Source organism: Cupressus sempervirens, chromosome 7 (assembly GCF_028749045.1).
Source record: "Cupressus sempervirens isolate cs-2001-9-10 chromosome 7, ASM2874904v1, whole genome shotgun sequence".
In the NCBI taxonomy this organism is placed as follows: Eukaryota; Viridiplantae; Streptophyta; class Pinopsida; order Cupressales; family Cupressaceae; genus Cupressus; species Cupressus sempervirens.
Window position 1 is genome coordinate 595415585 of NC_143124.1, and position 26899 is coordinate 595442483.

Consider the following 26899-nt stretch of genomic DNA (forward strand, 5'->3'; position numbering starts at 1 on the left):
CTATGTCAAATTTGGACATTCCTTGGGTGCCACTTTTGTCTAATAAAGAAGGAAATAATTAATTTCAAACTTGGGCAAACATGCCCTCTCATCAACCTCCACCTTTGGAGAAAGGACACCAACCTCTTTATTGCTGCCTACTCTATGTTGGAGTGCCCATTTCTTGACATGATGTGCAGTGTGAATGATATAAAATTTGCCAACTCCCATCTACCAACGCCTAGGAAGGAGGTAAAGGTTTGAGAAAAAAAGTCTAAGTTTTGAGTAAATGCCACCTAATGCTAGCCACTTGATTGCAAGACAAATGATAGCGCTGCCATATTGCAATAAGATAAGTGCTTAAACAATAAAAAACAAGGTTTTAATAAACTTAAGTCCAGTCAACAGTCCCTTTCACCCTAGGCACCAATTTTGTGCTTGGAATATGGAAGCACTTGTGGAAGATTATCTCCACACATGCCTAGGATTTAGGTTAGAGTTTAGTATAGGGTGTTAGGTTGTAATGATTTTATGCTAAGATGTGGAATTAGGATATAGGAAGTCTAGGGTGACATTAATAATATTGTTATGATTGTGTCATAAGTTGTGGGATGGGAAATCTAGTTAAACTTAATATCTACATTCTTATACTTTGGAACAATAATTAACAATATATTTATATATTAAAGAATAAACTTGGGCTTAGTTATGTCATTTAAATTTAGAAATAAGGATTGTATAATTAGGGATATAGTTTAGTGGATAGTCTCTTGGTTTGTATAGTGTAGTAAAAGAAGTTAAGGGGAAATTATATGATTGGGTAATGCAAGTTTTTTTTGTTGAGATATTAAAAAGTTATCAATTAGAATTTTTTAATTGCTCTTAAAGATTTATTAGAAAGAGAGATAGGAATGTTACATTTGATTATTGGGAATGAGTTGGAAAATAACCTTTAAATACACAACATAGAACGTTAGCATCAATTGATATTCATGAGGCTTGGTTATGATCAATATCCAAGTATACATCTTATTCAATGTTATAGATCAATTTTTTTAAAAATTAAGGTTCAAGGGTAGTGTTGATACTGACGAACAACATCCACCAAATTAGGCTTAGCCAATGTTGGAGAACAAGGTAGAATGATAAACATTATAACACTTATATGCCTAAGATGTAGTGTGATGAGAAACTGATAACATGATAATGGAATGTGTTGAGTGAGTAATATATAAGTTTCATGACTATCTAAAGGATGACTCAGTGTTAACAATGTCGTGAATTAAAGTACAAGGATGTGCTATTTAATTAAAGATGTTCTCTTGGTCAAAGGAGGTTAGAGGTAGTTTGATTGATGTCATGTGATAGGTTTAAAGTAAAGTTAGTAAAGATTAACCTTAATAATATTAATATAAAAGAAAAAATTTTATAAAAAAAATTATTGTGCTTGACTTGTTGCCTTGTCGAGTTCCGGGCATGACATCACTTCTCAATGTCTTTGGCTGATCTAGGGTTGGAAAACCTGTGACCCTATGAACCATTTTCTTGGTAATCTTGACTAGTCCTTGCTCTAACCAGAATGGTCCATAATGGATTATGCTAAGTACTATGCGTATCCACTCAATTTGGAATACGATCAGAAAAACTAGGGCTTTGGTTAAATCCTTCTTCTCTATGATAGAAAACTCATCTTTCAATATACCATTATCATAGAGTTTGTTAAAGGCATTAAAGATTTCCAAGTCTCCTATGGCTCCTATTTTTCAGTTGTAACATTTTCGCACATCCTGAACCATAACAACTTTTTCAGGGATGGCGGATAGGGCACCAATGGGATCATTTTTATATGCAACTTATGGTATGGGCCTAAACTCAGGTTGTTTAACCTCGTTGCTGACAAGTTGAATTTCATGGCTTTCCTTCCTTTGGGTCGACTTTGAACTAGATGCAATTATTGACTGAACTAGGGTTTGACATTTAAAACAAACTTCACAAACTGTATAACTCAGCACCTGAAGGAAATACCTGGTTAGATGCTTAGATTGCTTGGATAGATGTTGAATTGATGTAAATTGCTGTTGAGAAATTGCTCAATCGTGCTCCTAGTAATCACTCTTCATTTGAATGGCTCAAAATGAATTGATTTTTTCCTTTAAGCGACTTAAAACTTTGCATTTAATGCATTTTGTACCTTCACTGATCACTCAATTTTGAAAGGTTTTCAACTCAACATCCATTCGACAGCTTATTCACACTCAACATCTATTGACTTTGTTAATAACTCGACCACCACTGCAGTTTTACTTTGCAACTAAAGACAGCTCGGCATCATCATTCGAGTTTTGTCTTAGCATCTTATCTCATGCAAATTTATACTTTGCAGTGCTTTGTCATGGTTTAGGGTTGATGTATGATACTTCCTTATATGTATCATCCTCATAGGCTCATCTTGTGATTAGTTGGATGAGAAATGATCACTTGAACTCGTTGGTGAAGTGACCCTTCCATTGGATGTACTTGGTCCATCCTTTTTCTGTCATGTCTTCTTCATGTATATTCTAGTGTGTTCCTTATCAAATTTTTCTTTACCCTTATTTTCTTTAGTCTTGGGTGCCTTGGCCTTTGTTGGAAAATTTGTACTAACATGTCTAGTTTTTAAGCAATTGAAGCAAGTGGTTTGGTTCAACCATCTTTTATGGTTCCCCTTGAAATGTGTTCTTATGCAATTCTGGGGTATATGTCTATACTCTTGACAATAGTGACAACTTTGCCTTGTATTGTAATCCCAATTGTAATGGTGTACATAGTTGTCCCTACTTACATGTTGATTTGGTGTCCACATAGGCTTTGTTCTACATTCAAATCTTTTCTATCCATACTTCTTGCAATTATGGCAGTCTCCATCAAATCTTTGTGTCCTTGTGACTTTAGACTTGTAGTCTTCTATCATATGTCCTTGCATGTTGCACTTGTGATAGTAACCCTTGCTTTTGGGTGTTTTTGGCTTATTGATCCTTCTACTCCTACAAAAATTAGCAGTATTCCCCTTTTTGTTATAGTAATGACAAGTGGGTTTAGAATCCTTACCTTTGTCACTTCTTTGCTCAGCACTATTTGATGATTCCCCGACTTCAGTGCTGTTGCATCCAAGTCCTGATGTATCATGGGCTGATCTTGGGGATTTTAGCAACTGCTACAAGTACTTGATAGCTTCACTTGACTTGTTGAGATTCTCTGCTATTTCTTTTTCTCTATCCAATTCATTCTATAGTTGTTCATTTTGCATCCTCAAAGTAGAGATCTCAATATCTTTCACATTGAGTTCATGATGAAGGTTCATCATTTGGGAAAGTGTATCCACTTAAATGTTTGAGATCCTTGTTAATTCAGTACATTTTTCTTCAAGTTTGTTTGCAAGATTTCTTTTGTCATCTTCCATCATGATTCTATCCTCAACTACTCTTTTCTTTTGCTCAGTGATCTCACATAGCATCATGGCCTATGATTCATGCTCTATCTTAAGAGTTCTTATCTCTTCTATTTGAACTCTATTTTTCTCCATCAGTTCTGCTATTGTTGCATCAAATTCTTTGGAATCTCATTTGGAAAATACTTGTGTGGTGTCAATCTCCTTGTAGTGAATATCATTTTTGGCTATAGCTATTTCCTTCCTTCTTTTTAAGGATTTTCTTAATTCCTCTCTAGCTTCCTCTACCTTGTGTAGAGCGAGATGCACATCTATCACCTGCTTCTCAATGATCTTTCAAGGTTTGAAAACCTCCATCTTTAGATCTTTTCCTCCAAGTTGTTAGGCTTCTTCTTGAGAGAACTTGGATCTGATACCAATTGTTGGAATGTCTTAATGGGAAGAATGCTTCTGGGGGGGGGGGTGAATCAGAAGTACTGCCCTTTTTTTTATACACTTTTAAAACCTTAATCACATATAACTAAAATTAACATGAATGCATATAAACATTAAAAAATCATGAGAAACAAACATGTATCACCACATAACACTTGAGATTTTGGTAACCTAGAAACCCTCCAGGAATAAGAAGGTAAAACTGGGGTGGGGATGATACCCATAAAATTACTACAACAATTGATTTCAATCACTTATGATGGTCTGCCCTGTTAAAGGATTTCTACACCTTGTTAGGAGTGTGCCTTGTTAGAGGACTTAAGAACATTCAACTTGGAATGCCACCCTATTAAAGAATTTACATAAGGTTGTTAAACCTACCTAACTCAATAGGATTTCCAAATTCCTAATACAATTGTGAGAGAGTATTAGAATAATAAACCTAAACTAATGCAATCTTTGATGTTGATCTCAAGTACTTGTTTTTCTCTTACTATTAACTGATCTCTACTAGATCTGATCTGTTGATTATGTTCCTTGTTCTATTCTGATCAACTAGATTTATAAATGTTGTCCTTTCCACTAAATCTTTGACACCAATATTCTACAATGACCTTAATAGGCTCTACTTTTCCTTCTTCACACGATTCCTCTCTCTTCTCTTACTCTCACATTTTTCAATGGCATCAAGACTCCCTTATAAAGACTACTAGTCTGTCATGCATCCTTGATTAAAATGTTCCCACTCAAACCCTTGAAATTCACCCATTGGTTGCATGCAATCTCCAATTTTTTGATTGGTTGCATGAGGATCACATTGGTGATTGTGAGGATTTGATCTTATCTCCTTATCCTGCTATGAGTCATGCATAACCATTTTTTATCTTTGTTTGCGATTGCACAAAATTGTATGTTGATCCTGCATTGCTCAACACATGAAGTAATACTAATGCTCGACACCATCTATTTTGGATTTCTTGGCATCTACTGATTCTTGAATTACTTGGTTCATATAGGATTACTGTGTCACTCGACACCTATTGAATTCCTACTTTTCTCAGCACCTGTTGGAGCCCGAGTCACTCAGCATCTACTGTAATGTGTTGTGCTCGACATCATTTGTAGTTTTCTTGACACTATCTGTGATTTGGTACATAAAGAAATTCTAGCTCGACTTCCATTGTATACTCAGCATATATAGTGAAGATGATTAAGTGTGTTGACACTCATTTGTCAATCTTACTTATAGATCAACACTTCCTTCAATATTGAGGCCTTATGTTCCTTTATCTCCTACATTTTCTACTCCCAGCTCTCCCAATATGCCTCAAGATCAAAAAAGGCACTCATACTTGATGAATTTCCATCCATCTATCCATATAAACCATTTGTATCAGCCTAGTTCAATCACAAATCCCAAGTCTTTTGGAAGAAACTTGGATGATTGAGTTAAGAACAAAAACAAGAATCCATTTATAAACAAGGATCACTATGTCTCATCTAATTGGCATGTGAATACAAAGGAAGAACAATTATTCAATAGACCACAAAGGTCCACTACCCAAAGAGATAAATCAAAGAAAATATGGGTTCCTAAAACCATTATTGAAGAAATGTGTTCTAAATCATCCAAAGGAAAATATAAAGCTATATGGATTCCCAAGTCTCTCTTGAAAGACTTGAATATTTAACATAAATATAAGTTGACATTCAAGCTTCCAAAGGCTTCCAATCTATTTTCTTCCAAACATCTTCCTCAAAATATTTTAAAGGCTTGCACTCCATCTTCTTCTAAAATTCTCCTACCACCTCATACATCTAAACCTTGATATATTTCCTCCATCATTCCAAAACCATCCAATGTATGAGTCAATATTGATCTTCCCCACTTTGTCACATACCTGTATGCAATCTTTTCAAAGCTACACTTACCTGCTATCCATACTCCTACAATCCTTTTAAGGCCTGAACTATTATCTTCTACATACTTATCCTACTACCATCTCTCTTCCTTCACCCTATCAACATCTTTGAGAATACTTATTTATGGTCTTGGATTATCATAACTTATCTTTCCTATAGGAGCACTATATAACTTGAAAAAGGTTGACCTATTTTTAAAAATCCAAAAATTGAAAAAGAAAAAAAATAGGAAAAAAAGAGGAAAAAAATGTGCCTTGGTGAAAACTACTTCTTCTAGTGCCTTGATAGCAAAAGTATAGGGAAATAGTTTTTTCCTATGGTGAAAACCACTTCTTTTGGTGTCTTGCACTAGTACATTAGGCCCCCATTTTTGACCAAAGGCCTATTTGGATTGTTAAATTCATTTTTTTTGAAAAAATGGGTGCGATATGGTCAAAATTTTGACCAAATCCCGACTATGGTAAAATTGTTTAAATTTTGACCTTTAGAACATAAGAAAAAAGGTCACAACAATGTTAATTTTGTTTCGGGGCACATCGTGACTGCAATGGGTAGGAGTTTGGTGCAGGGTCAATGGGAGAGGAGAAATGAGGTAAGAATCTAGTCATTAGATATCATTCCAAGTTTGTTATCTATTAGAAAGTTGTAGAGGGGGATTCCAAAGCTATTCAATGCTTTTACATTTTCTCTTTCTCTTCTACTCATTGAAATTTAAAAAATAGAGCCATTGTTAATTCTTTCAAGTCACAAAGTTGTTTTATAGATGATGTTTAGGTTCAGGGTTAGCATATATTTAAGTGCAAGGATAAAGCTGTGGAAAATTTATATTTTTGATAATATGCACTATTCATTTTTTGTATTTCCTTTGCATGTAGGGAATCTTGAGATGTCTTGGTGTTGGAAAACTCTGGATCAGAAAAAAAGAATGTAATATGCCATAGCTGCTCCCATTTGCTTTTTCACTCAAATTAGCAGCATTACCTCTGACAAAATTTGATCTAGACCCATTCACACAATTTTGTGGCCATTTTACTGTAGATTTCTTTGCAAGACATTAAAAAAGAACTCAATCTTTGGGAGGATTGATATATTGTAGAACATTTGTATTTGCATTCCTTTCCTCTTCATTCCAATAGTTTATTTTCATCTTTCTATATGGTTGGCATCCACAACACGACCTTGTTGAGTCAGGAGTCTTTTTCACTACTTTATTTAAAGAAAAAAGGAAGCTTAGCTTGCAAGTTTTCAAAAGAACTTCATTGTAGAGTTTGGAGCCCCAACAATGTAAATACTATGAGGAAACTATACGAGATGTATTGTTATAAGTTATACAAGCTTTCCTGGTGCAATCTAGAATTACCATTTTAAGGAACTATTTCTCCAAAATAGAAAATGTAATGTAGTGATTCTAGCAGATGACGTGTAGATGGGTATGCTTGTGTGGGAGAAAAAAGAAGAAGAAAAGAAGCAATTTGATTTATCATCTCTGGCTAAAGACGCAACTCATACTCTTGAAGCTGTGTTATATTCTCTCATAGATAGTCCTGCTATAAATAATTATTCATTTTTTCCCTCATGCTTGTGCTTTGAATGATTAGGAGTAGCATGTATCTTGTTGGTGTTTCAAACTGTTGAAACTATCAAGAAACAAAATGCTTAATATCACAGTGAAATGACTCACACAATCTAGGGATTAGCCAATTCCCAATATCAACTATATGAATGAATCACTATAACCCAACTTCAACAAAACCAAATGATGGTTTCCTACTCTTCTGGCTCTACTAAACCAAGGTGGGTATACCTAGGGATAATTCTAATGCAACTGTGTATAAAATTATCTTAGTTTCATTTTGATTCTCATTTTTTACCTTCACATACATACACATCTCACTTCAATTCTTCAATGCTCTCAAACTTATACACATCCCTTATTAGCAGATCTGGCCATAATTCTCCTAAAATTTATAAATATTCCTAGAAATAAAAGCTACCTAAGACTCAGGAATTAGATATAAATGAGTTGAGACCAGCATTTATAATTATTGAACAGGATTGAAATAATTTTAATTTTATAAGATGACTTGATATGCAACAGTAGAATTCATCCTTGTTTACTTCTGATTTATAGGACCAGTGCCTTATCCACTAGGCAAGAAATTGACTATTGGTGGGAGATCTAATTCAAATAACTTGTATAAGAATTAATCGACTGCAATCACCCATCTCCATTCTTATGCAATATCCCTTTTATGAACTCATAAACCCTACTGATTTACTGAAGCATTTATACAATTGCTTGAATTAGAAGCAACAATAAAACCAGCATACAACCCATCCAAACTGCATTCAGCCAAATAAACCTTATTTAAATGACTTCAAAGTAAACAAACCCATTAACTGGAGATAAAAATTGATGACACAAATATAGTGTAAATACCCTGTTGTATTATCATTTTCATATGACTAATACAATAACCAATAGAAAACCAATTGAATGCCCAGAATAGATTGCCATTTCTATCATTTCAACTTGCTTATCAGAAAGTACAATGGAAGCAAACTCAAAACACTTGCATACTATTGGACCGACTATATATGTACTCTTCTTGAAAGAAAACAAAAATTACACAAGTCTCGGACCATCACAATGCCTTGAAAACTCATTTATATAGATATGAGTTGCAACAAACAAAGGGCAAATGAGATTGACATGTGTCCAAGGAACAAAACATTACACAAAAGACAAAAAGATCACAATAGAATGCCAAGCATATTAAATATTCTTTTAGGTAGGCCCGTTCCTATTACTGCTATACTTATCAACTTTTGATTTGTCTCTCATTGTTTTGGATCCTCATAATACATGGCTGCTAGGCTAGCCAATGAGGGGTGATCTTGTGATGCCTTCAGATCAATTTGTTCCTATGGGTTTTCACTGCTTTCACCTTGAGTAGGCACTATTTCCTTTTCACTTTCTTCTTCCTTCAATTTTGGTGCTGATGTGTCAATGACCTCCACCTCATCTTCCTATTCCCTATCATTATCTAAACTACCTTCCTCCAACTACTGGTCCGAAGGAATATCTGCCATCCATGTGTTAAACTGTATGTCATCCGGCCAGCTGAATTGCAGGATATCATCTTATTTCTTTAATATATAATCAACCTCCTTTTGAAAACCAACAAATTCTTGCCTCAAAGAATCAAAAAATAACTGGACTTTAACCAATTTCTCTGTCGTGGTGGCCCACTAGGCATGCCCCTTTTCATTAACAACTTTATTTATCCTTATGCAAAAAAGGTCATCCAGTTGTTTACTCCATTCATCCTTATTTTTCAATTGGATCTTTCTATCCAAAGCACAAGGAAATAGTTAAAATTTTGATTCTTGTATTTATTCAAATAAGAAACAATTTTTAGTTGCAAAGCAACTCTCCTGTTATCAAAATCTGTCAAGTCATTAGCAATATCATATAATTTTTCAATATGGTCATTTGAAAACCTTATAACTGAATAACATAAAAGGGTGATTTCTTTTTCCCTTTTTCCCCACTTTTTAGCAATAGGCTTGAGGATTTCATCATGGGTTTTCATATGCTCCCATATACTTATTACTCTTGCCAACTAATCGAAAAATAAGGGCCATTCAATCTTATCTACCAAATACATTAGGGCCTTTCTAAGCTTATCCTCATATTGTGTATTTAACTCTACATGTAAAGCCCATAGCTTATTTTTTTCTTCTTCAAAATTCTCAGCTATATACTATTCTGGCCTTTGAGGTGTGTCTGGTAGTTCTACAAGTGGGGTGGATTTAAAAGGTTCCACTAGAGGATGGGGGTATGTTATTCTTGGCCGTGTGGACTTCCCCATTACCTTGTTTTCAAGTTCAATTCTCCTTTTTACCTCCTTATTATAGGCCTCAAGAAGTGTTTCATATTTACCTTTTAACTTAGACATGGCATGTTCCTCCTTCTTTGTAGTATCCAAAAGAAACTTGGAAGATTCCACATTCCAAGATGTTGCCTGCACATGTGAGGTATCAACAACTCTTCTCACAATTAAGCTTCCCATCAAGCTAGAGTCATCTAACTATGATGATGTGGGTCTGGATCCTCTTCTCATTGACCAATTGACCAATGCAACTTGATCTTCAATGAATGTAGTGCCTTGAAAGTTCTCTTTATTCTGGTCTTGCAAAGTCAATTTATTTGGAACAGAACTAAAAACTAAAGCATCAGCAATATCCCAATTTGGCAACAATAAAATGTTAGATGCCTTGACCATTTTCCTACCTTCCTTAGGGCTTATATTCTGCAATTATTTTATCATTTCTTCTTTAATTTGGTTCTAAATGGAAGTTTCATCCATTTCTAGATGCTCTATTTTCATATTTTTACATTTTTCCTCAAAAATGTTCATGTTTGCCCTCCATGAAAACTGTTGAAAAGGCCTAGATTTAAAAAAATTGTCATCAGTCAAAAATTTATTACTTGTCTGCTCTAACATAGGGTCCAATTCCTTGCCACTATAATCTTCTACAGTTAGATCCAAACTTGGGAGGGAAGGTTCTAGAGGGTTACCCTCATCTAATTCTGCTTGAGTAATAAAAATACCTCCTTGTGATCCCATATGTTCGATCTGTTCACTAGTGAGATGTTCTTCTCCAATCCTCAAAGGGGACTGAGTGGGAAAATATTCCTCAACTTGAGGCCTTTCTTCTGTTATTACCTTCTGCCTCTTAGTACTAGGCTCATCAGGTCTCTCCTCTTGGGCTATACTAGTGGATCCTTTTATTTGTTTGCCCTTATCTATAAGAACCCTTTTATTTTGAATTATAGTATACCCAGGCCTCTTTTGTACAATTATTTTACCAACTCCCACATTTGGGGTGAAAGCCAATCTCCTTATGACCTCTCTGACCTTATCAAGATAGGAATCAATAAAAAAGGATTTCTTTTCATTCATGACTTCCATTATTTTAGGGAAGGTATTCATGAGTTTACTTATTTTGTTAGCCTCTATAATAGCATTATCTAAAGGATCATATTTATTATCAAAACAATGAATGAATTCTAAGACTCAGGAATAAACTCTCCACTTTTCCTTTTTAGTTTCCTGCTCTTGCAATGATAATTCATTCCTTATAATGTCCTTTGGATAATAAAAATCATGCTTGACTGGTCCCAACTTGATTCTATGCCTCAACATCTGATTGAAAAATCCCTTAGAATCACAAAAATAGGGATGAGAGACAACCATCATATAATACTCCAAAATTTTATGCAAAAAGAGCCATCGCCCTTTTGTAATCACAAACTGATGGGCCACTATGCAGGTAGGGAAAATTGACCCTAATTTCCTTTTCAACAAAAACATTTCTTCAACTCCCCCTAACTACCACAAAACTTGAGGCACTCCTACCTTCAAAGGTACTTGGTAAGACAAAACATGAGGACTCCCTTTAAAACCATATATTCTAAAAATAGTAGAAACAGAGTAAGGGATGATATCTCCCCAATTATGTGAAACTTTCAAGTCATGGGAGTTACCCATAGGCCTAATGAGACTCATTAGTGCTTTAGGGATTCTGGGATTGTCACTCAATATAAGGCACCTTAGCTTAGAAGAAAAATATCTATCAAATCTGACAAAACTAGCATTACTTGCATCCTAGGTCATATCTGCACTCCACAACTGGACTAGTAGTATTTCCCCATTCTCCTCTCTATTTAGTTCCATCTCATTACCAAAATATGTCACTCCTTTGAACAAAAACATATGCATTAATAGAGAGTAGTGACCAAAATTTTTTTCCACCTTGCCCTTCGCAATCTCAACTAAACCAATGTGAATTTCTTCAGCCAAAAAGGAAGCAAAATCAAAAATAACATCTACACCGAAGGAAGCAATTTGAACCATCATGTACATGAAACCAATGGGCATAAGTTCTTGCTCATCTTCACCAAAAACTCGGCATAAGGTTTGTATATCTCTATAGCTCAGGAAGTAAAAAGACTCTTATCAAAAGGCTCTCTAGAGGCTATAGTAATTACTGGAAAAGTTCCTATTGTACCAATATGTGCCCTCAGTGCACCTCCCCTAATTACATCCTTCTTTTCTTTATAGTCATTCTCTAATTCTAGCAGATTGATTTGCACATGGTAATCTGATAATGGTTCCAGGTGAAAAACCTCTCTAATTTCTTTAGGAGTAATCAAGACTAGAGACACACCATCCTTTCTTCTTACAACCCTAATGGCTTGGTCATAATTCTTAGCAATGACTTCAAGCAAATCATAATCCATGAAAACACTTGGGACTACTAACTTTCCCAAATCAAAATTCCAGACATTAGCATGTGGGGCAAACAACTTCCTTTCTAAAAACCACTTTTTAAATAGGATAAGACCAATTTGAGTAGTTGTTGCATCTCTTACCCAATTCCCCTTGTCATATAGGCCATTCACAATTTTAAGCCTAGGGTTTAAGGAAATCAATTTTTAAACTTGTGCAAGCTCTACAATAGACTCTGGGAGTAATTCTAATAAATCATCATGGACATTCCTATCCATATAGTTAATTTTCCTAGAAAATGGCTTCTTAGGAGGCATTTTAATAGTATTGAGAGAACTGGAATGCCACAGAGGTTATAGTATGAGTACTTACTTGACTTGCTGAACTTGTTCTTCTCTAAACCTTTGTAATTGATCTCGAACAACTGAAGAATAGTTTTCACATTCTTACCAAGTTTAACATGACGAAATCAATAGGCTCTTGTGCTCAAAAAATCTGCAATCTTTGTTCGCGTGGGATTGGAATTAATGAAAATCTCCTGTATTATACTCTATTTTTTCCACATGTGAAGCTTTCATTTATCATAAATGCGCAAGATAGAAAAATAGAGTGGCATCGCATTTTCTTTTTTAAACTTGTGTCGTTGATCCATGAAAAATCCTATGACCTGGGAATGACAACTAGGCTGACTCATCTTTCTTCTTAACACATTGGTAGTCAAACCAATGAAATATCTCCATCTATACCTTTCCTTCAAGGCTGGCACTTCAAACTGGGCCCACAGATGACCACGGACACGTGTCATCAACTTGCTAAATCGTTATACATAACTCTCTAGCACCTTTCCATAGTGAGCTAACAATAACCACTGATCTTACTTTAATCGTGTGGTAGATAATTGAAACAACCTTTAAGAACACAATGGTGGGTCCCTTTCTCGTTAACTCGCTATAATCATTTATTGCACATCTCCTCATAGCGAGTTAACAAGCGTTGTTGATCTAGATTTGATCTTGTGGTCAACAATTTACTGCAACAGTGGTGGGCCACCACTCACCAACTTGCTATACATAACTTCCAAGTACTTCTTCATAGCAAGCTAACGATGGCCTTTGATCCTGGGTCAATCTCATGATCTTAAATCTTTGTACTTTATACACGAGAAGTGGGTCCATGATACTGCTATCATTGAGCTGGATCAACACACTGGCACATATATATATTATTAAATCTCTTGATGACATCACATGTCTTGGGCCTCACAATGTTTATGACTTTCAGGTGGGTTGCTATGTTGCTACCAAGGAAAAAACCAACAATCCGGCTAGTGACATGGTGAGCTCTGACGAATCAAAGTTTTTCGGCTCAAAGATATTTCAATAGGACACCACCATGTAATTTGATGTGTACAGCTCAGCCTTATCACGTCACTCATTCAGGGCCCACCTTTGAGGATTTTTAAGTTACATTACCATTTTTTGAGCAATCGCTACATCGCTACTAGGATAAAAGCCACAAATTCGGCTAGCGATATGGTGTGTTCCGGTAAGCACTTTAAAAACAACACCCAAAAAAAGAAACTACAAAAGAAAATAACCTGTAGATGGACAAAAGTGAAATGTGCACCATAGCTTCCTCGGGATCCTCAAAATTACTTTTGATCTCAGAAAGACGCTATCTTTGGAAAATCTGGGCATTCGCTATATTGCCACCGGCAAGTCACAAGTGTTTTCAGTTAGCGACTTGGCGAATTGCTGGATAAAATTAAACTCCAGTGACACCACTTGCAAATATTTCCATGTGCCTTTCTTCTTGAAACTGACTGGTCTAGGACATAGTACATGGTCAATAAATCTTCCTGCCAACACATTTTGTGCCACCAGACTCCACTTTTTAGTATCACACATAATTCTTCGATGGTCGCTACCTTGCTATGAATAACATATGAGCATCTTACCATAGTGAACATGCGACAACCATAGATTCAAATCAAATCAAATGGCAAGATTAAAACCCCTTTTTCAAAAGACTTAACAACGGCAATCAAGCAGGTGGGAAAAGAATATTCACTCCTTGTTGTTTATTTATTTATTTTTTTAAATTTTGCGCCAAGAAAAACCTAAAAGGAAAAACCTAAGGATTTTCACAGATTTTTCAAAATTATCAAAATATACTATGCCAAAACCTAAAGCCTTATGACTTATCAGAAACTTCTCATCTGATTTTTTTATGATCCTAAGAAAATTTGATTCACAAAAAATCAGACCAACATATCTGATGTACTCATTAAAAGATACTTTGTCCTCAATTGAGGGATCATTTTTGTCCAATTTAATGTGAATAGCACACAAATTATATTGCACATTTATCTGCTAGATGTTGGGTATGTTGATTTAACATAATAAATTAGTGGCTGCTAGTTCTGACAAATTCAAACTTGTGAAAAAAATTCTAGAAAACATTTTTACTATCCAACATAGTTAACTTGAGAAACCAGCAACTCCATGGATATATCCACACAACCTCTGTAAGTTTTTTATATGCATAGCTATGGGTATTCTATTTAAATTTTCAAACTTAGTGCCATCGACTTAAGAAGTCCTTGATATGTTCTACTGATAAGTTAGTGAGTCACTACTAATATGTAAGACATGAAAACAAATAGATTCTTATTATGGGCTGGCGTATTTATTGCTTTTGGGCACAACATACTATAGATCTTTACTTTTGCATTAGAAACCTTGTGACTATTAAGTAGTACAAACTTAATAATTTTACTACCTAGATTAGTGGGATCAAGAATGCTTTCAAGCACAGATCTAGATCATTTCTTGATTTCCAACTCTTCAACTATTTTTTGTCAAATTTTCACATAACTCTTGTATCACTTCCAGTCCTCCAATAAAATTCCTGTTTACTTTGTGTTCTTGTGCTGTAACTTTTTAAGCTAAGCCAAAGCTTTTTGATGTCTTGGTTTCAAGCTTGCATGCTTATCTTTTAGAGAGATATATTATATGATCTTTTTCCTGTTGACATGATGAATTTTAAAGAATGCACTGGTTTAGGTCTATCCCTTTTTCATTCTTCATTCCTGCATTTGTAGAAATGTTTCTTTCATACTATTACTTGAATTTGTAATAGTAGCTTGGATAGTTATGGACATTTTAATCTGTAAAATATATATCCCCACTTGGGTCTACTCACCATGTCATCATTCTAGAAAGTTAATTTATAGCAAGGTAGTGCATTGTAACATTGTGATTCCTTAGTTTTTTTTTTTTTTTTAATATAGAATTGCAAATAGACAATAGCTTCGGAATAGTAAATAGTTTCTAGCTATTGATTCCAAGTTCAATGACCCTTCTCATGTTTGTAGTTGTATCTAATTCCAAGCACTGCCCCATAAATAATGATGTAATTTCCACATTTGAGCGGTATCTGCCTTTTGCCGTAAGATAGTCATCCCCCAACATAATGGACACTTTATGCACGATTTCATTTGTTTTGAATTTCATTTTTTTCAATCTATTCTAGGAAACTTTCCCCAAAAATACAATCATTGCTTTTGTGGCCCAAAGAGATAAATTTTCCAACATTGTCAGTGGAAAGGTGGTATTCACTAGCCACCTCCAAGCATCCAGAAGCACCTTTGAATGTGGTATCCCTTTTGAGATCACAATTTCTTCCACACAAGATATCTACCACTTTGTAGAGGATTACGAGTGATGCATTTTTGAGTTTGTATTTGACTTGTGTACTTGCCTATCTTCTCATGAATCCTTGGCACTGATTTCCCTAGGTCCATGAAGGTCATTGCATGCATGCGATCCTTTGACTTGATGGCCACATTAGAAAGTTGGGTTGCATCCATGCTTCCCTCTTTTTTTACCATGATATTTTGAAACTTTAGAATGTTGCAAGTAGACTTGAGAGGATCTCCATCACTTTGTTAATTCTCCAGTAATACATCTCCCCTAGTACAACATTTGGCATGATAAGGAAATGACCTTCCAAATGCAATTTTACAATTGTGATTGACTTTGGTAACTAGACCCAAGCACAACCTTAGCTTCTGCTATGTTATTGGCTCCAAGAATCATTTTTTGTGTATTCAAATGTGATGTATCTTCTTTCGAGCTTGCTATTCTTCATTGAATACTAGAGATTGTCAAAATCAAATGTGTTTAAGCTAGATTTGAGATTGTGTTGGATAATCTTGCCACACATCTCAGATTTAATTTTTGTGTTTTTTTGAAAATTATTCAGGATTGGGCAATAAAAACCCAATAATCTAAAAGAGCCACAAAGTGATGCATTAACAGAGCCACAAAGTGATGCATTAAAAGAAGTCATAAAAAAAAAAAAATTCAACAAGATTTGTTGCAAATATAAGTACTCTTCTATCAAAGAAAGGTGATTTTGGGCCAGGGTTGAAGACACATGATTGGCATACCTTCCTCAAGGTAAGTCATGTTTTCTATTTACAGTATATTTGTAAGATTGAATGTAGTACCAGTTGCATTATTTAATAATATATTGAAATGATCATTTTTTAATGATTGCAGTTCATCCTACTTCTATCCCTTCCACAATAGTTTGACAATAGTATTAAAAAAGTTATATATGATCTTGAAAAATACATGAGGTTAGAAGAGTTTTTTTTTCTTAAATTTGTAGCTTTTTATTTGAAATCTATAGTATAATTTTATTTGAAATCTCCTCTATGTGTTTTTGAATGTTGAATCTCTTTTAGGTGGTTATCATCTAAAGAAATTGATAAAAAAGATATAAAATATTGGAAGAGAAAAATTCCACATCTTATGTGTGAAATGCAAAAGTGTTTACCTCCAACATTTTTCAATGCTCAAGAACACTACCTCATACATCAAGTTGAGGAGATTGAATTGTGTGGACCTGTACAAGCTAGATCAATGTGGATGGTTGAGAGGCACTTGAAATTTATGAAGGGCTTGGTTCGAAAAAGAACATGTCTTGAGTGTTCTATGATAGAGGGATATATGATATACCAGACCATGGTGTATATCAGTGAATATCTTCCAAAGTTTGCAGCAAGTATCCATGTAGATCACATTTGGGATCCCAACTATAATGACAAATTCAAAGGGGAGTACCTGACAGGGAAAGGTAGATTGAGGAGGGTGAGAGGTAATTCTTATCCATCATCAATATATATAAGTTGTTTCTAACTAGTGTAATTGTCTTCTTTATAGTTGGTCATGAATGGGATGCACTACACTTGTACATTGCAAACAATCTTGATTGGATGACAGTGTGGATTGAATAGTCTCAAGAAAATGGTCGCTCATTAACATGAGATGGTGTTGCATCATTGGTTAAAGAAGCTCATCGTAATGGAGATCCCAATGTTACGCCAATGGTACTTGATCTAATATATGGCTTAAGAGATACAAAGGTATACATAATATTACTAATCATGAGACATAAGTTTAATATCAACTCATAGATCAAAGAGAAGATTCTTGACATGTTTGAATAATTTTAGGTCAAACACCACAAAGCTATTTACTACCATGGCTATAAATTCTGTACAAAAAAGTTAGATGAAACGAAGAAAACATGTGATTTTGAGATAAGTGTTGTCTTCACGATCACCAATACTTCATCTAGAACTGACATACATCCTCAACAATCTGAAAATCGATACTATGGCATTTTGGATGATATACTTGAGTGCAACTTTGATTCATTCAAAATAGTTCTATTTTTCATCAAATGATTTAGGTTACGACAATCAAAATGATCCTAATAGGATTTTTATTGAACACGACAGTGGATTTACTATGATTAATACAAGGTCATTTGAGCCAGTCAGAGATGAGCCCTATGTTCTTCCAAGTCAATGCCTTCAATAGAGGTAAACATTAATTATTGTAAATTTTAATGTTAATATAAAAATAAATTTCCTATTATTATGTTCTTTTTTTTTATGGCTTTGGAGTTATTTTGATGAAAGTATACGAATATTTGATGTCACAAATGATAGGAAAAAGCTACAATGATCACTGATCAAATGTAATCTGAACTATGGGCATCATATCTACATGACATTGGCCTTAGTACTGACCCTGTATTCATCACCCAACAAATTATGCAAAGATACACTGATGAGCTTGTTAAAATTATCATCAAGGGTGACAAAAGTGAGGAGAAAGAGGCACTAAGAATAGAATTGGACCGCAGAATCCAATCTTTGAAAGTAAGTAGTAATAGAAGTTCAATAGATATTAATATTTTATAGTATATTATGGATCATGATCTCTAATTTTATGTGTTCTTGTATAGACATATGTGCCAATTGCCAGGTCACATGGTGAACATGGTCAAGATTGTTGCATAGTAGCTTCATGTAAGTAACACTTTGTTTGTTTTGATCAACATTATAACACTTACTTTTTTTTTGTGGATGTTTCTCACTAGTATCCCATTTGATATTTATCCATTGCAAATGTCTTTGCTAACAATATTCTATTCTTCAGCTTATGATGAAGTGCGGACTCCTCCTTCAGTTGGCGGTCCACTATTGTTTGATGCATTGTCAGCAACAAGGACCATGCAAACATCATCGTCTATGCCCAGTAGAACTGGTAAAACCTTGTTTTGCTATATTTTGTAATGTCTTTCTACAAGTTGATGAACAACGAAGTAGCATATTAGTGCTTAAATGATGTCTACAGAAGCTTGCATACGCACAAACATATGCATACACACACCATGCATATATATATATAGCCACACATAGAGAGACATGGACATAGGCAAGGAGGTAGACCAACAAAGAGCAATACTATTGAAGCTGATCCATTTCTGATTAGTACTAGTTCGTATGGACAAACATTGTTTCTTAATAAGAAAACTATGTTTCCATTAAGAGAACGAAAGCTTCCAGGTGCTTTAAAATTGATATTATTTAAAGTGTAAATTTAGTTTACTTTTACATTACTCATTTTGGACTGATAAATCCTTTATGTTTTTGTAGGTAATAATGCTTTCTTTGAACATATTTTTCATATGACATTAAGATAATTTGGACCCACCATACGTAAAAGGTATGTAGTTTCATATCATTGCTACATAATTTTTGTTTTCTTCTATTTATTGTAATATATTAAAGTTATTTTAATCTAACAATCTATTTGTTTTTAAAAAGGTGGAATATACAAGTTGTGGAATTAAAAAATCAGCTAATTGCATCCATTGAGGAGAAATTTGAGAAAAATATTTTTTAAACTGGCCTACTTCTGAAAAGAACAGCAAAGCATATAAAGACTATGAGGGATCAATATAGAAGGGCTCTTAAGGATAACCCAAAGTACGACCATCCTCCTATGATTCTACCGATGGAGTGGAATGAAATAATAGAAGATGCAAAGGAGAAAAGGCTATGTGAAGATAGAGATAATGAAGCAGCACAGGGCAAAAAGAGGTATGTCATTATAGTATTAAGTACATTGTAATCATGCACTAATTATTGATATTTGTAAATATATAATCTAAGATGTTTGAAATTGTCCATAGATTGTAGGACACATACATGGCTACAAAAGTGAGAATAGAAAAGGTTGGCCAACACAAACTTGGCTCTGGTGGCTATATGAATCTGCAGTCTTGACTTGTAATTAGAGGAATGAATTTTGTATTTTTTTTTTTAATATAATGTTGCAAACAATTTTTTTTAATGAAACCATACATGGAAAACTAACGTTATCAAGCAAAAAACACAGGGCACAAATTTCAATGTGGAGGTCACAGATGAAGATAGAAAAATTGCCTTGAAGGAAGACCATAAAGTTGTGGTTGCACGCCTATGTGAAGAATCTGTAAGCCTTGCGCAAGAATCCAATGCACCAAATGATATCTCATAGGTAAATTGGTCAGATGAAAAGTAAATGAAATTAAATAGTTGAGAAGATTTTTTTTGGTATTAGTTTTAAACATAAATTGACTAGATAACAATGTGCATAATATTTTACTGCAGCCTTCATATCCTACCACAGAACCTATTCCTGACGAAGGCCATGATGTGCATTATAGTGGTGGAGATATTAATTTGCTATTGGAAATTAATTATGCAATTATGAATACAATTTAACATCTTCAATTGGAATTTGACATGTATCCTTTTTTTGAATATTTCAGAGCATGTTGAACATCATGTTGAAGCAGTGGACCATGTTCCAAGTGTTCAACATGTTGACGCAATGGCAGATCAAAATATTAATGTAGATGATGTAGCATTGTCAGGTAAGAAAATTGCATTTTATGTTGTACTCGTACTTAATTACAAACTTGTAACAGTTAGAAAAAGAAAAAGAGTATGCCAATTTATCGTATTCAGTTGTTCTTGCAACAGAGCCCCCTTTAGTGCAGCAACCTCCTGCTCCTCCAAAAAGAAGGAGCCATCATAATTTGACATTACACATGCCAGAAGAGGAGGAGAATGAAGCAAATATGGATGCTCCTATGAGTTCTTTTCTTAAGAGAGCTCAGAAAAACAAAAAAAAGAAATGATGTTTTAAAAATCTTCTTTAATAAACCTTGTTGGATAATAAAAGAACTTTGTTTTAAGTAATTTTGTATGAATAATGCATATTAATAGTGTTTTTTAGTTTATGTTAATGAATATTATTATGTGTTAATGAAGTTTTGATTAGTATTGTGTATTAATGAATTTTATATGATATTAATGAATGTTATTGATTGTATTGATTGAATTTTATAGTTCATAAATGGATGAATGAATGAATGAAGTATGTAATTAAATGATAATGGGTACTTTAGATTGGTGTTAGGGGGAAAGGGTTGAGTCCAGATGAGCTTACACCTTCACGTGGTTGGCCTTTTAAAGTAGAGAATATTATAATATTCTTGAAACCAAGTGAAGCTCAAATTTGTTAAGTTTTCAAACACACATCCCAATTCTCTTTAACAAGACTAAAGTTTTTTCGCTTGTAATAGTCTCATTGCAGTCATCTTTTGGTTCCTTGAACATATAGTTCTTGCTTAGTTTAAATTCCAATTATTAGATATTTGTCCACACATAGAAACCTGCATATTTTATTATATATATTTAGTCAACTGAAAGCAATGTAGAAAGCATTCACATAGTTGATGTCTAACAAAAGAAGACAAGATGCATTTACTATTTAGCATGGAAATCCTTGTAGGTGAATTGTGTGTGTATGTACACACACACACATATGTATGTATGTATATAACTTCAAACAAATGTGTAGACTCAATTAGCAAGAGACACCAACCTCAAATCCTGCAATGCAGAAGGAACTGACATTTGAAATGCAAAGTGTTTATAATGTAGGTAGATTTGCCTTAGATCTCCTTCGAGGTCTTTAAAAAATATGTCTTGTACTTATGAATAATCTACCAAGATTTGAAATAGTGTTTTTCAATAAATGCTCTAAACTTGGAATATACCTTCATAAAAATTCTGCCTTAGATCTGCTCATCATATTCAAAATAAGCCTTCACATGTCTGTTTACTTAGGTCTGATTTAGGTCTTCCACAAATTTGGCTTATAATTATGCTCTTGAATCTCTTAAAATCTTATTTGTATTCAAATGATTTTTAATGAATTGATTGATACAAATTTCCTCATACTTGAATCCAAATATCATTATCATTGTCAAACATAACACAGACATTAAATCATTTTGGTTATTTGCTTGTTATACAAGTTAGTCTTATCTTTTTGGTTTTCACAAGTCATGCACTTATGCATCTTTGGGATATCCACAAGCTATTAGAGATGTTTGGATGGTTCATGTCCTTATTTTTTGTGTGTTTTTTGTAGGGTTTTTGCCATGAAGTCTAAGGACAGACATGTTGGATGTTTGTGATAGACACATCCACCTATAAGAAAAGTATCAAATGTAGAAAAAATGCAAAGAAAAGCTTGTAAGGGTTTTAGGTGTCTTTAGGCCTAGTAAAGCTTGTAAGGGTTAGTGAAGTTATAAAACCTTTGAAAAGGTTAGTGAGATATATTAAAGGCATATATGATTGTAAGTTGTTGAAGTTGACACTTTGTGTCAACTTAGACAACAAATTTTAGTTTATAACTAACTGGTAACAGTCAGATAGTTAGACAACAGTGGCTATTTACTGTTGTTTGGTTATTTAGAAGGGATTTGTTGAGTGTTTGGAGGAGAAGTAGAGTTGGGGTGGTGAGACAAGGCATTGTGAAAAAAATTAATCAATAAAATAATCCTGTTCTCTGCAATTCAGTCTCTGTCCCATGGAACAGTGAGTTCCTATGATGTATCAAATGCATTTTGACTAATATTTAATGTGAGAACATTTTATTATTTTTGTTATCTTTTCCACACATTCTTTTAATTTTCATTGCAGGTTGAGTAAGGAATAATAGACTGGTGCATTCAAACCGGTGACTGGTTACGCACAGTCAACTGTACTCAGTCTAAAGTTTCTAATGTAGATTCTCTCCTACCACCTGTAGTCACTATTATTGGTGGGAGACAATGAGGTTGTGATAATTTATTTGTACTATATTAACCAAATGTAGGAGAGTGGAAAAACTTGGTGTAAGTGTAGTGTTGGATGGTAATTGCTAATGAAGGTTTATCCTAGATTAGACACCAGTCTAATAGATAGTGGATCATTTCATGTTTGAAGATGTTTGGGGGATGAATCCTTCATATTTGGGGGCTGTCTCTATTACCAAAAATGAGATAGTAGAGCACTACTAGTGTTATGATGGGAAAAATATTTCTTTCATTGTGATAGACTATTTCTAAGTCATCTATGTTGTTTCTTGCTATTGTCAAGCAGTCTTTGTTTTCCTTGAGACCATGAACAAAATTATCTACCATTTTTGCTAATGATAAACTTTTGACTTGAACAATGATAAAGTTTATTATTAATCATTATAGTGGAACAACTTTTGGCTTGTTCAAAAATTTTAGTCGAAGGTGTTGGAATTGATAGTGAACCCCAAGCTCCTAGAAATCACCTACAACCAAAATGCATGTTACATCTATGTCAAAGAGAGAATATGATCCAAAAAGCATGCCTACTTTGGTGATTTGGCTATTATTGCAGCACTATAAAGTGTCTTATAGTGTTTCTCATTTTCTTAAATAATAGACAATTAGTTCATGATTTCATCATATCTTATAGTGGAACAACTCCAAGAATCTTGGGTAAATTGCTTGCTATAAGACTTTCTTGTATAGAACACTCAATAATGTGCGCTAAGTAGTGGGCACAAAGAGGAACAAGAAAGGATCTCTACAAGTGCACAGTGTAGTAGAATTCAAAAATGAAATTGAAGTGCTCTCATATATTCATTATAAGAATCTAGTTAGGAAAATTGGCTTTCATCTCCATTCATGTTGGAACTTACAATGACGCATATCGACAACAATCTTTAACTTCTAGCAAACAAGTTAAACCTAAAGATAAGTTGTTTGAAGACCCGATTGACTTTGCCAAGGCAAAAAGTAAAACTTCACCCAATAAAAGTGAAAGTTTTTAAAAATTAGAGGTTGTTCTCTAGGATGGTTTATACTACATATCTTCAAGTAGCTTGCTACAAGTGATGGTGTAGGTGTAGCATTAGTTTTATTGAAGCCACTGTATAGTCTTTTGTTCAATTGAGGTTTAGTATTCATTATGTGTTATATTATTCCTAGTGCACTGCAATTTAATTTATTTCTTGTGTTTTTTTTTTCTAATATGAAATTCCTTTTGAAGATTTGTATATTGAAACAAAATTATGTTCTTACCTAGAAGGTAAATGGTTTTAGTAACAGTGCCAAAAGATCCATATATATATATATATATATATATATATATATATATATATATATATATATATATATATATATATATATATATATATATATTGCAATGTATTGCTGATGCTTGTTCTATTTCAGATCTCAAGTAGTGTGTGAGCATTATCTTTTCTTATCATAGTATTTGTGCGAAGTAATTGCCTATGTGGCCTTCCACTATTCTCTAGTTCACAATTTGATTGTGGCATTTTTTTCAAAGCAAAGCTTTATAATTACAAATCTAGGATATTTTAATAGATCATTTACTTGTGTGAGGGGATAAAACCCATTTTGGTGCCCTAAAATAAGATAACTATATATAGAAACTCAATCATTGAGACATTTCGTATGGACTTGAGCTATCTTGAGATAGGATCGGATCTGTTTCTATGCATTTGCTATAACTATTTCTAGGCTTTAATCTGCAATTTGAGATGCTTATTTTGTTGGCAGGTAATTTAAATAGGAAGCATTTTCTACCGCTAATGTCGGAGAGTTTGTTTTATAATTGATATCTAAGTTTATTATTATCAATATGCATGAAATCTTTAAGATCATACAAGATTTTCTTTCATCTAGAGTTGCATAGGTGTTGAAACTCTTTTATTATATACAAGTTATTGTTGGAACTAACTATTTGAAAACATCATAATGTGGGTTATTTTCATATTGCAACATTGTTAGTCAATCAGAAAAGATGTATATTTGAAATCTATTTCACTTTTTTTTCATCCTAAATTAAAATAAATCTACATTATTAATAGTCATTTTTTGTGTTTTAGGTGCAATTTATCAAATAACCCCCTTTTTGATATGTCTTTTGAGTTAGTCCTTTACTCAAACAATAAATTAAAAGATCATTTTATTGTAGGGCCCTGAAGTCAAAAGTGGAGATCTACCATAGCCTATTATGCTCACAAAGGACCAAGAGTTTACTTTCACAATCAAAAGAGGAGTGGGCTTTGAAGACTGTGTAAGTGTGAATTATGATGATTTTGTGAATGATGTGGAGAAAGGAGACACACTACTTGTTGATGGTACGTTCTCTTGTGCTAGCTTGAAAATTCATTTATTAGCTGAAAAGAACAGAGTTACTAATGTTATTCGCAACATTTTCATAGCTTTCTATTTCTTATCGTTATTTGAATTTCTCTAGGGGGGATGATGTCACTGCAAGTGAACTCAAAAACATCAAATTCTATAATTTGTGAAGTAATCGATGGAGGAGAGCTTAAATCACGATGACACTTAAATGTGCATGGAAAAAGTGCTACCCTACCTTCCATTACAGGTTAAGACCATTTTATCAACTCTCAGGCATGCATAGAAAATTAGATTTTTGTTGCTTATTGACATGTACATCTCAATCTGCTTCTTTCTTAGGGACTTTGATTTCATTGCGATTTCCCTTTTTTGTACCTAATATTGATTGATTGAAGTTACCTAGAATATAATTGAATGATATGTTTATCAATCTTGAAATATGTGTCATATTTGTATTTTTTTGTTAGTTGTATATGTGATGAGTTGTTTTGACCAACATAGCATTTGAGATAGCTTAATTTGGTATTTGATAAAATCTATTTCTTGTCCTTTTTTTTCATAGATAAATATTGGGATGATATTAAATTTGGACTTGAGAATGGCATAGACTATTATGTTGTTTCCTTAGTTAAAGATGCTAAGGTGGTGCATGAGTTGAAAGATTACTTTAAAAGTAAACCTTTGAAGCAAAATTTTAACTTTCCAATGTAATACAATCCTTTGCAGATGGTATTGGGCCTGATATAGCATGTTCCCTTAATTTATATTTTAAATCAAAATTTAAAATGTGGTAAAATATCAATGCATTTGTATTTGTAATTATGTGAAGGTTGTGGTGCGGATATCCATGTGACTATGAAGATTGAAAGTGTTGATTCAATACCAAATCTTCATTCAATTCTTTCTGCATCAGATCAAGTAAGTACAATCTCCCTGGATCAGAGGTCTTAGTTGGATAAGTTGTTACTTTATGATTGGTGATATTGCTTTGAATGGGGTTAATAAATTATGTGAAGTCATGCTTGTCAAGCATTATATAGAAAGTTAAATGCACATGCTACTTTGTTTACTATTTAGTCATGCATGTATTTGTTTGGATGTTGGTGCTTTTCCATTGTTGGTTTTTGATGGTTTTTGTACAACTTTGATGTAAAATACAAAATATAAAAGTTTTACTTGTGAATATGTTATAATCTTCTTTAAATTGTTGGCAAGGACTATGAACTTCAGTAAAGATGTTTTTAAATCAATTTTTTTGATTGTCTATCATTCAATGAAGTTAACTAGAATGAGACCATCATTTAGCTACCTAACTAATTCCTAGCTATTGAGTTTTTAGATTGTAGTTTCCTCATAGAGCTCAAGATGGTTCTGTCAAGAAATGAGAGAGAAAAACTTAAACGTGAACAATAATATCTAAATTGACACTTTGAAAGGAGGGATAGATATATTCTTTATGCTATAATTTTCACATGAAATAAATTAATGTGATTTTTTTCCTGTGTGAGTAAAATTTGTGAGGTCATATAGCCTTTGGATATTTTTCTAAATGTGACATAAGTTGGTTAAAATGGCATAACTCTCAATTGTGAAAATCTTGACATCTTCCTCATTCTAAGACTGTTTTCTTCTAATGGGCATTTTTATGTCATCACAACTTCTCATAATTGATTGTACTAGGTACATTCCCATGCAAGACTTATTGGTATCTTATGCTTATGAAATTTTAGTTTACATATTTAAACATGGCATTCTCTTCAGATTCTACTGTCGTAATTCATAAATTTGACATTAGTTCAATCTCATAAATTATGCCTTTGTTATCTTTGTCCTCTCCATCTTTTAGCTTCAAAAAAAAGGTCTTAGAAGTTGTGAACTATCAAGAAACATTTTTCTACGAGAGGAAATGCACTTTTCCAATTCCTAATAGAGATGTTGT